The sequence below is a fragment of the Notothenia coriiceps genome, unplaced genomic scaffold (genome assembly GCF_000735185.1).
Source record: "Notothenia coriiceps isolate Sejong01 unplaced genomic scaffold, NC01 NC01_scaffold00029595, whole genome shotgun sequence".
Classification (NCBI taxonomy): Eukaryota; Metazoa; Chordata; class Actinopteri; order Perciformes; family Nototheniidae; genus Notothenia; species Notothenia coriiceps.
Window position 1 is genome coordinate 8528 of NW_011362296.1, and position 10123 is coordinate 18650.

General features: G+C 34.4%; 1 protein-coding gene and 1 long non-coding RNA gene across 2 annotated transcripts in view; one reads left to right on the forward strand and one right to left on the reverse strand.

Annotated features, from left to right (window-relative positions):
- Positions 1-10123, reverse strand: part of LOC104958975 (PH-interacting protein-like) — a gene marked incomplete at its 3' end in the record, with an annotated part of 24421 nt that overhangs the window by 7059 nt on the left and 7239 nt on the right. The window lies entirely within an intron of this gene.
- LOC104958970 (uncharacterized) lies at positions 5969-6905 on the forward strand. The gene is made up of 3 exons (XR_799811.1): positions 5969-6396; positions 6491-6541; positions 6673-6905. It is a non-coding gene; the product is annotated as an uncharacterized lncRNA (long non-coding RNA).

A 10123-nucleotide genomic window follows, 5' to 3' on the forward strand; every position in this document is an offset into this window, starting at 1 on the left:
AACAACGTACTCAACGAAGCTTCAAAATGGGGATACCAGTCCCTAACGAAATCCATCTGGTGTTATAATTACTATAAGTTGAGAGCATCGTTATACCTGTACTCGGTTTAGTAAAACACATTAGCTGGATGACCGGGTTGCGATGTTTAATTTCTGGGAAAAGACACACTTTGGTTAGTGTATCCTCAAATAAACACTAAATAGTTACATGTTCATTCGGACGAACAACGAAACGTAAACACACTTTTTTCCATATTGGTATACATTTCCACTTTTTTGGTTGTAAACAGGTAGAAAAACAAAAAAAAAAAAATAAATAAAGCTTATCGCATCCTATACTTGTTTATGGTTCATAGAAAAACCTCCCCACACTTTAACAATAATCAATTTTGACAACAATTATAATAAAAAATAATCTTGTTTAAAAATAATAAGTTACGCTTCTCACGAATTCCAAAACTCTATAACATTTGTTCACTGAACAGTTGTTAATGGATGTGTGTTTAAAATCTTTATAGCTTTTATAGTGAGAACTGAAAAAATTATTTTACAACTGTTTAGAGTTCTCTTGTTTACAGGGACAAAAACACATAACACTTGGTATTTCTCCCATAGGTGGCTATTTTTCCATATATAAAATAATGGACCGGGGAGGCACTTTTCGGAGAGTGTAATAGGGACCCAAAGAGGAAGGATAGACCCACGTTAAAGTCCCCAGAAGTATAGAAGTTGGACGTCCCAAAAAGAGACCGTTGGTCTAGAGTTACATAAGGGGGTGTTCGTTCTATTAAAGAAAGTTTCTTTCCAACGTGGTCCACATTCTAAGTCTTACAGAGAAGAGTCCTAGAACTTTTTTGGTCACCTTAAGAAGTTGGACACAATTAACAAAACGGTTTGTTTCCTCATTGGGTTTTTTTTCTTTTATGTCGCACCTTTCCATAGTGTCCCCTTTTTATTTACATTATCCCCTTACACACGTCAGTTTCAATTATTTTTCTTTCTCTAAAAATAGGGATTTTTAAGTAAGAACAAATAAAACGGGTCTATAATAGGTGAAATACTGGAAACAAAAGACTTAAAACAAATAACCCCCTTTTTGTATATCACGCCCTGTATAGTAAGGAATGTAATAAAAAAACAAAGGTGTGTTATGTAAAAAAAAAACGTATTTTTAATTTTGCACGTATTCACGTTAGTTTATATGTTCAGCGAAACCTATTTTTGTATTTACATTACATTTCCTTGGAGACCACTACCTATTTGAAAAAAAATGTTGGGACTCTGTTTTACTGGAATTATGTCTTGACGGGTTTGACCCTTATACATTTGAACCCATAGCAGAAAGTAAAAACACGAGAATGGTAATTGCATTTTATAAGAGGGAAAACAATTTCCTTTGCAAAATCCTTGCCAAAACGATTTTCCTTTAACAAATTCCCTACCGAGTTCAGAAAGTCAGTAATTTGGGATTGATGAACAGTAATTGTTGAAATGTTGAAAATTAAATAAAAGTTTCTTATGCGTTTCGAACATCGTTATGGGTTTACCAAAAAATTAAGTGCATTTGAACGGATTATAACCCTATTTATTGTCACTATTAAACGTGTTTTACAGGGCAAGACCAACAAGTAATCGATTATAAGAGAAAATTTTGAATGATAACACCAATTTATGGCACGATCAAGAACATAGCGGTCAATATGTTTTTGAGTTTATTTGTCACGTCGTTTTTACACTATCAAGTTTCGCGTTTTTGTTCACGGAAAACATTTGAAAAACATTATGAAAACGCTCGATGTTTAATTTGCCCTGTAAAATTGTAGATCTTTCTTACACACAATATTTGAGGATGTTTTTAAAAACCCAAAACTATCTTTTTTTTAGCGAAAATTCAATTAACTGAAAAAGAAAAAATTTGTGTTGGTTTGCATCTGATCTAGTTTTGTTGTATTCCTACCTAAATTCGAGAAGACATTCAAAACGAATTGTTTTTTAAAAAACATGTTGGAAGTTATTTGACGGCCTTCCATATCACGTTCGTACTCCCGGATGTTCAAAGAAGTTCCCAGGCTAAAACCAATGTAGGGTTATGCACATTCAGACCCTTCTAAAGTGAAAACTGCCGGAAGTGGTTTGCGTCGTGTGAACAAGTTATGTTACCGATAAAAAAACATTAGATGCGTTTCTTTCCAATAAATGCACAACAATTTGTTTTACCTTTCCTTTGTAGTGTTTGATATATTGATGTTGATATTTTAATGACTACTGTCGTAGATCACCATACAGGGTGGTAATCTTGGATTCTACGACTTAATTCGAGAACGCCTTAGTATATAAATGGTCTTCCCCAAATGTGTCAACATTCGTGCTAATAATAAAAGCTATCTGTTTGTGTTTTACCGTTCTACATTGCTAGTCATAGGACTCAAGGGTCACGTGTTTGTATTAGTAATTTCAATTTCATGTTATTCTATGTTTACGACCAATGGTGAGTGTTAATTGTCAATTGATGGATGCTCTCTGATAACGTAATTAATTTTACACGTATAAAATGTGACCATCTTTATCTTTTTATTGCTTGACGATGCTACGGTTTTTCGAAGGAACAAACACCGGACGGCTTAGATAATTCTTACTTTTTTGTATATTGCCACTCATTGTATGTTAATACATAGATAATTCCCACCATCATTCAAACTATTTTGGCCGGAGGCTCTTGTTGAAAAAAAAATATAAGGTACCTTACGGAGAATTGTAAGGCTATCGTTACTTATAGATTCACGAGAACCTGTTTTTTAGTTATTTTTTTAAAGTAAACACCTTCGGCATTATGACAGTTTTCGTTTGGCAAAGTAGACTTGGGTTGCCCGATTTCGTTTGACCTTACTTGGATGTACGACAGTCGAAAGGTAGACACGTTGTTTGAATTAGAGCACTGGGAGTACGTACACGTGCGCAAGCCACTACTACAAACCTCAAAGCGTAGAAAATGTTTGTTATTTCCAAGAGTATGTAACCTTTATCAAAAGGTTAAAATTTCTGTAATGTTGTTATACCGTATCTATGTTTATCTTATTTTTGGTTGTTTTTCAGTACATTGCGTTGTGATTAGGGATTAGGTCACGTCTTTTTGACAAAAAAGTCCTCTACACCACCTAATCTGCATATGGTAACTTCTACCATCTTTGTAGAGTAAATGGTGCTTATACATTTATGGTCACGTTAGTGGTCTCCTTTTTTCTGGCTTCTTTAATTTTTGTAATCGTTGATTCTGAGAACTCTTGTTTATCGAATCCTTTCTATGGCTTCGATTTATTTTTGTTCTTTGCCGTTCCGTGTTACCGTCGATGTAGTCTATTTCCGTCCCGTAAGAATTGTTAAGTTCGAGTTCTTCTTTCTGGTCTCTTACGTCACGTCGGTAGGAGTTGTTTAGTCTACTCTTGGTTGTGGTCCTCCCAAGGCTTTCGTACAGTCTGTTTTTAAAGAGGCAACAAGCTCCCTTACGATGTATACGTTAGTCGACCCGGTAACCCGAATCTCTAACAGGTGGTTGTTGTATACTTCTATCTATACGTGTTTTGCCGGGTGTATGTGAAAGGTAACTACTGCTGTCTCAAGTCCCAGGTCTGCATACAGTTTCTAGCATAGTAATCAAAGTGTGGGTACTTAAAAGGTATTAAAAGTGACTGTAACGACAAGTAGTGTTACTCCTTTGAATCTCGTGGCTGGTTATTTGCGACTACGTAGAAGTCGTGATCTTTTTGTCCAGGGCACATAGACCCCCCCCGTTTTGTGTTTCCATTTTTTTTTTTTTTTTTTGGAAAAACCAAAAAAGGGGGGAATTTTTGCGTTTTTTCTTTTTTTCAGGTTCCATATTAAAAAAAAAATTTGTCATTTTTTTAAAATTTTTCCAAAAATAAAAAAAAAAAAAAACCTGAACTAAAAAAATTTTTAAATTTGTAAAAAAAAACCCGTTTTTTTTTTTACTTTTTCAAGGGGGGGGCTTTTTTTTTTTTTTTTAAACTAAAACCAAACATAAGGGAAAAATTTTTATTTTTTAAGATTAAAAAGGGCTTTTAAACCATGAAAAAATTTTTTTCGTTTCACCCGTTTTTACAAAATTTTTTGGCCGGTCAAACCCTTTTAAAAAACCTTTTTAAACGGAAAAGGAAAAGTTCACCCTCAAAAAAAAGAAATTGTAACGGGGGGGATTTAATTTTAAAACCCCCCAACTTTTTTTTTTTTGCAATTTTTTTATTTTTGAATTTGACCCTTTTTTTAATGTAAAAAAAAGGTTTTTTTTTTAAGGGTTTTCCCCCCCCGGAAAAAAAAATTAACAAAAGAATTAAAAAAATCTCTGTTTTTTAATGTTTTTAATTGTTCAGGGGGTAATCAAACTTTTTTAATTCCAACCCCCCCTTTTTTTTTACTTTTTTTCTTTTTTACGGATCCGGTTCATTCCCTTCCGGTCGGTCCAAACCCGGTTTTCTTTTTCAAAAAAAAAAAAAAAAAAATACAAAAAAAAAAAGGAAAAACCCAAAAAAAAAGGGTTTTTAAGGGAAAAAAGTTTTTTCCCGGGGAAAAAAAAAAGAGGTTTTTCGTTTTTCACCCCCCCCCCCCCAAAAAAATTTTTTTTACCGGGGGTTTTTTAAAAAGGGTTTTTTTGTTCGGTTTAGGGGGTTAACAAATCCCTTTTTTTTTTTTTTTTTGGACTTTTTTTTTTCCGTTTCGGACACCCCAAAAAAAAAGGGGTAAAAAAAAAAAAAAAAAAGGTTTTTACCCTTTTAACAATTTTAGTGTCATTTGAAAAAAAAAAAAATAAAAAACCCCCCTGGGGTCGGGCCCCTTAATTTTGTTTTTCCAAAACCCCACCCAGTGAAAAAAAAAAAAAAAGTTTTTAGCACGTTTTTTCAGTTCCAAAAAAAAAAAACGGGAAAAATTGAAAATTTCAACAAAAAGTAACAAACAGTAAAATTTAAAATTAAAAAAGAAATTTATTTACCGATTTATTTTGAAACATAACACCTTTTTTTTTTTGGAAACGAAAAAAACCCTTTTAAACAAAAAAAAAAAAAAAGTGGTTTTGTCTTTAAAAAAACGAAAAAGGGAATTGGTTGGGGTTAAAGCGGGATTTTCTTTTTTTTGAAAAGGGGGGGGTCCTCAACCCAATTTTAATTTTTTTTTCTTTTTACTTTTTTAACTTTCTTTTTTTCCCCCAAATCTTTGCCCCTTATTTTTCCATTTAAAACGTTAATCCCCCACCCCCCACGAAAAAAAAATACCTAAAAAAATGGTTTTTTGAAAAGGGTTGTTTTGGTTAAAAAACAACGATTTTTATCGAATTATAACGGGCAAAAAAAACCAAAAGAAAAAAAAAGGCTTTTTAATTTCTCTAAAAAGAAAGAGAAAAAACTAAATCCCCTTTTTTCGTTTCTTTTTTTTTTTCCAACCACCCTCAAAAACCCTTTTTCGGTTAACAGGTTCATTACCCATTTTAATATTGAAGGAAAAAAGGGGTCCAAAAATTGCATATTTAAACTTTATACTCAAGAACTGCATTTAGATACGACACTGTCCCATAATGAACATACGGGGAATAAACTTAGGTTTTTGAATCAAAGTTAAATTCATTTAGAGTTACAGCACAACATGTTAATATTTATCAAACTATTCCTTACACATAAAGTATGGAGTCAATTATATAGGCAAGACAACAAAACACCTAGACTTCATAGTCTAGCCTAGACTTCAATTAAATCGCAATAACAAAAAGATATCTGTACCTAACACCAATTGCATCATGTGATGCTGCATTTGTGGGATGTATTTTGAAACTTGAGTTTAAGCTTAACTTGGTGTACTGTATGTATATAGTAATATTTCTTCTTCAACCCACAGCTGTCAGGACAGGGTCCGTGAGGGACACAGTACTTGGTCCTAGACGCAAAAAGAAAAAGTCAGGTATATTAACAGTATTAAGTATTTTGACTGATTATAAACATTTGCATGAGTCGAATTGATTGGTATTCTAATAAATCTATCGACATGTACTTTAGCAAAGTGCATGTAAACGCAGTGATTGATGCTTCTTCAGTGAGTTAACAATGCTATATTGTGACTAATAACTATAACTGATACATTATCCAAAAATCCAAAGGGCTTTAATTGTCTAATTAGACTCAAATACATACAGTCATAGTTGATAAGGTGGTGATGAGAATGCTAGACAGTAAAGGAAGCAGCAGTGCAGTATTTTCTTTGGTCATCTCAGGCTCAGCAGTGGTATGGCCATTCAAACAAGCATCCCATGTTAGGACTGAGAGCAACTTGGTTCCATTTCAATGATGTATACAGTAACTTTTGACCAGTGATAACAGTGTGGTCACTTTTCATCGTGCAAGTCTGGTTGCTACTTAAGTGTTCATAGTTGTATTTATTTTATTTCTAATATGACTAATACTGTATGTGGAACCTGCTTTGATGTTCACAGATTGCTCCTACCACACTCGCCTAGAAACTTTCCCCATCAGGAGTGTAAAAGGTTAGACGGGAATAAAAGTAATGCATAGGGTGTGCTTTATGATTTACAAACTTCCAACACAATTGTTTGCTAAATAGCTAATATGCGTTTGGTCTTTCCGAAATTAGAGATTTGTTTTCTTCTCTTGATAGGGAAAAGCAGAAATGTTGGTGGAGTGGGAGCCCTGTCCAGTATGGTATATATCTTCCAGTTACTTGGCTTCATGTCATCTGATGTAGTCCCATGTTGGAGAACAAACACATGATATTTAACAAATGCAAAACATCCAAATCTACCACCAGTCCTCTTATATATTTCACTGCTGTTATTCTGAAGCAGCTGAAGTAGTGTAGGAACAAATGATTGTTTAACTTCATTGTTGTTAATGTATGGAATTAAATACTTTTATACGGCTTGAACGTATACCTGAAATGTTGATACTTGACAACCACATTATTGTGTATATCTAAGATTCCTATGCAACCCTAGGCGTCGCCTTTACGAGAGGCGTCTAGGTAAAGTGTCGCAAATAGTTGGAAAAAAGAATGGTTATAGTTTCGGGTGAATAACAAAGAATTTGAAGGAAATAAAAATTAACTTATTACATCCTGAAAACAACGGCAGTCAATACCTCTCATCCCGAGTCTTATGACTTTGACATAAACAAGTAGCAAAAAGGAAGATTAAAACATAAGGAAAGATTGGTGTGTGACAAAAAATGTAGTTGTTGTGTATTCATAGGAACACACATAAATAAACAAACTAATTATTATAGGCAGTCCTGGCTCCCAGCTCGTCGAGTAACGAAAAATTCTCTTAAAATTGGGCTTCATGTCATTAAGAGAGGCTAGCGAATGTTTGGGTGCGGTATTCTATCTTCTCAATTGTCGCCTTCAGGTTTTCCAATAGCAGTGCACAAGTAACGTCTGGTCGTTCTGGTATATCTATCTTATCGAAGATCACCCATTATATTATGGTGTACTGTCGATTCCAGTCTTCTCGAAATAAATTGTCTGAGCAGGTACAGACACTGGGAGACTCATGTTTACTATTCGGATCCTTTTACGTGAACAGTTCCAGTCTCCAGTTTAAAACGTTTATACCGTCATCAGTATGTTAGTAGAATTCTATTCTATATGAATAACTGAGGGGTTCAACCTTTGTAGACACGCAATGTAGTCGTACAATTGTCAACTTTATACGTCACCACAAATACAACATTTAGTAAATCATACTTATTAGTGTGTTTAAACACAAAATATAAATTATTAAGACACAAGAAATAAATTAACTTACAAGTTATGGACTGTTCCAGCCTCTACTTGTTGAACCCAGCGCTCCAAGGAGTTGTGTCACGGTAATGTTTCTGTAGATAGTTATACACACATATGGAGTGTGGTAATTGACAGTATAAGACGTGTAAAGAATATGATAGATGTATGTAGAAGATATTCTCATATTATGTATACATATTATAGTCAATTTTATTCACGAATTTGTATGTCATCAATTGTAACGTCCTTTCGTTATAAATCATAAACCAGTCCGAATTATAAATATTGGGGGTTTCGAAAAAAGAATAGTTTTTATTCTGGAATTGGATTTCATAAGAAATTACAAATTTTATTTCGGAATAATCAAACAGACAGACACAGAGGATAATTATAGATTATTATTTTATTATTTAAAGTTATTGCACGAAATTGGTGATCCACAGGGAAAGATAGTCGACACGTGGCAATACCACATTTATATGGTTATATGGCTAACCTAGTTTATATTTTCAAGTCGGTTTAATCATAACTATGACGTTCCTCAACTGGCAGGCAGTTGTACACCTGCCAACCCTCACTCTTGACAACACATTTCTCAATAACGTCACCCGTCCTTACAAAAGGACATAGCCAAGGACACTGTCGCTTCGAACGTCGTCAGACAACCTCTTCCTCGAGGAACAGACAGGTCCACCCCCCCATAGACAGACAGGTCGGACGTCCACCTCTCCTACCCACCCCAATGGGTACTACCTTGGTCTTATTCCAAAAAAACCGAATGTGCGGAAAGTAGCATCACCTTTTACAACAGTATTACGTTATACAAACCTATCAAAGTGGTAACTTTACGCAAACTATTGTGATCCACGAGATACCGGTTTCAACACCGGGATTTTTTTTATAGTTGATAAGTAAACATACCGTAGGTCTCGAAGGTGTAAAATCCCTTATACAAAAAACTAAATTTTATAGTAGTTACAGTATTCGTTACCAATGTAATTTTGGGAGGATAACATAAGCAAAGGGGGGGAATGAAATGAAACCACAACCAGTTTAAACTGGCCAGGGACAAAATTGACGATAATGTAATTGTGTTTTTGTACTTAGTAGTGGTTTAAAGTAAGTAAAGTAGTTGTAACATACAACTCAACCGTGGAGTCGAGTTTTGTATGTTTTTGTGTCTTCTTATCTTTCAATTGGGTAACTTTACTATACTCTCGTCACGATGTTTGATGTTAAGGGTATCTATGCGCGGGTTGTTAGCAATGCTTCATGTGTCTCGACTGTATAAACATCAAGAAGGCCGCACACACGCACCTGAGCAAGCTGAACAGAACGCAACTGCCGGCATATCCGAGGTAAGGGAAAGTCTTTAGGCAGTTAGCCCGCGCTAGGCTTGGTTTGGGACACAAATTTTTTTATATTTTATGTTTAAACGTGAAACGGAGGAATCGTTGCCGTCATAGCAAACCCACCGCTAGACTCAAGCCCATGGCATAGACACTGCACTGTTTCCCAGCGGCACTGTTGCACCACTACTCTACACCTATTGAAAGGTCTATTTCTGGTAGGACTATGAGCTCAAACACAAAAGTTATTCACTTTTTCTTTTAAGTTTCATTAGTGATTGGTAAAATTATAGAGTTCGTAAACAGGGGTTTTCGAAAGTTTACATCATCGTTTTGGTCACTAGGTCTAGTCCTAGTAAAATTAATCCGGATATTAATTTACTATATTATTATTATGTAAAATAAAAATCTCGCGAAAAGACTTTTGGGTTTCTGCGAAATATACGTTCGGATGGAGGTTTCGCAATATGGAAGCCTTCAATTTGTTTAATCTATTCCGTCACCTACCGTTTCATGGTCTAAAGTGTGTACTTATACGAATTTTATCCAATACCACAAGGATAGTGACTGTTACTTTAGTACATCATAAAGTTGACATTAAAGGATTTTTCAGTTTACGTAAAACCACCTCAAAAGTAGAATAAAGATTATCTTTGTATAATTTATACTGAGTTTACCTCGGTATATTTGTTCTCTTGTTTGCACGTTTTTGTTTTGACCACAAGTTTTATTGTCTAAAAATAAAATACGTAATAGGGCCTCTTAAGAAGCCGACGGTCCTTACTCGGGTGAGGAACGGTGACTTTTGTCTTACCTTATTACAATCAATGTCAATGACCAAAGCAGAAAGGCTTTTCGTATTTGGTACACACTTCGTTTTGTAGAATATTGAGTTAAATATATTCATTTACAAAGTAAATGGTAAATCTTTTTCACTTGTATCTTTACTTTTGTTTACAAGATTGTTTGTTATTTTTTTT